The sequence below is a fragment of the Palaemon carinicauda genome, chromosome 30, assembly GCF_036898095.1.
Source record: "Palaemon carinicauda isolate YSFRI2023 chromosome 30, ASM3689809v2, whole genome shotgun sequence".
Lineage (NCBI taxonomy): Eukaryota > Metazoa > Arthropoda > Malacostraca > Decapoda > Palaemonidae > Palaemon > Palaemon carinicauda.
In genome coordinates, this window is record NC_090754.1 from 9873979 (window position 1) to 9875123 (window position 1145).

Sequence of the window (1145 nt, forward strand, 5' to 3'; positions counted from 1 at the left end):
TTATTTTTTTAAAGCATTAAGTAGTCTCCATAATCTATTATCGTTAAAAAGTGATAAATGGTTTTGTTGTTTTTGACGTTACTGGGTTTGCGTGTAAAATGTGCAGTTAACGAAATATGCTAGATAAATATGAGAATGAAATTATGCTTACGATATCTACAATCTCGTTTTGGTATTCTCATATAGTATCGTATCTTATCAACAGACATGACCAATGAAGGGTCATTACAAAACATTTTAGCTTAATTGTGTACGGAAGTGTTTTATAATCTGTAAGTCGCCTATCTTAAACACAAAAACATTTGTAAAAGCAAGTCAGCAATTTTTTTTTTATTTCACTTGCATTATTAATGTAGTAACCACAAACTGCAATTTTATATGCAAATATTCATAGATCTGTCATATTACGTAATTGGGCCAACATTCTGAGCGAAGGTGAGCAATATGGGGTATGACACCCAAAGCCCGTTTTCGGACACTTGAAAATATTGAATTTTTTGTAATTTGATATATACAATAAGTCAATATGAAATATGAAGTTACTTTCACCATAATTAATATTTATTAGCAAGAGAGAAAAAAATTGTAATGAGGTGATAGATATTCAAAATAATGAGAGAGAGAGAGAGAGAGAGAGAGAGAGAGAGAGAGAGAGAGAGAGAGAGAGAGAGAGAGAGAGAGAGAGAGAGAGAGAGAGAGTGTGTGTAGCTTATGTTTTCTGTTCTACATTAACATCATAAAACAAGCCTCATGCTACTACTTTCATATTATTACCGTCAATAGCAAAGCAGATATACTTATTAGTTTCAAGAATAGCTTGACATTTTTTTACGATGCTTTGTTGTCGGAAATTTGTGGCAAAGTAGTTTTCCAGTGCTCTTGTATGATGAGCTAATGGGAATGCATTAACGACCTTTTTTATTGATATTTTATATGCTATTGTAAGAATTCAATTTCTCGGTCATGGAAAGTCAGTGGCAGGGATTTTTGCCATTCCCAGACTCATTCTTGTCATATGGGAAGGGTTACTAACCACCAATGGAAACCTTAGCGAGTTAGGTTGGCTAGTATATAACCCATCTTAGGGTGCACATTTCAACTCAAACTAATTCTATCAGTGTTTATTTTTACTTCATGGGTCCTAT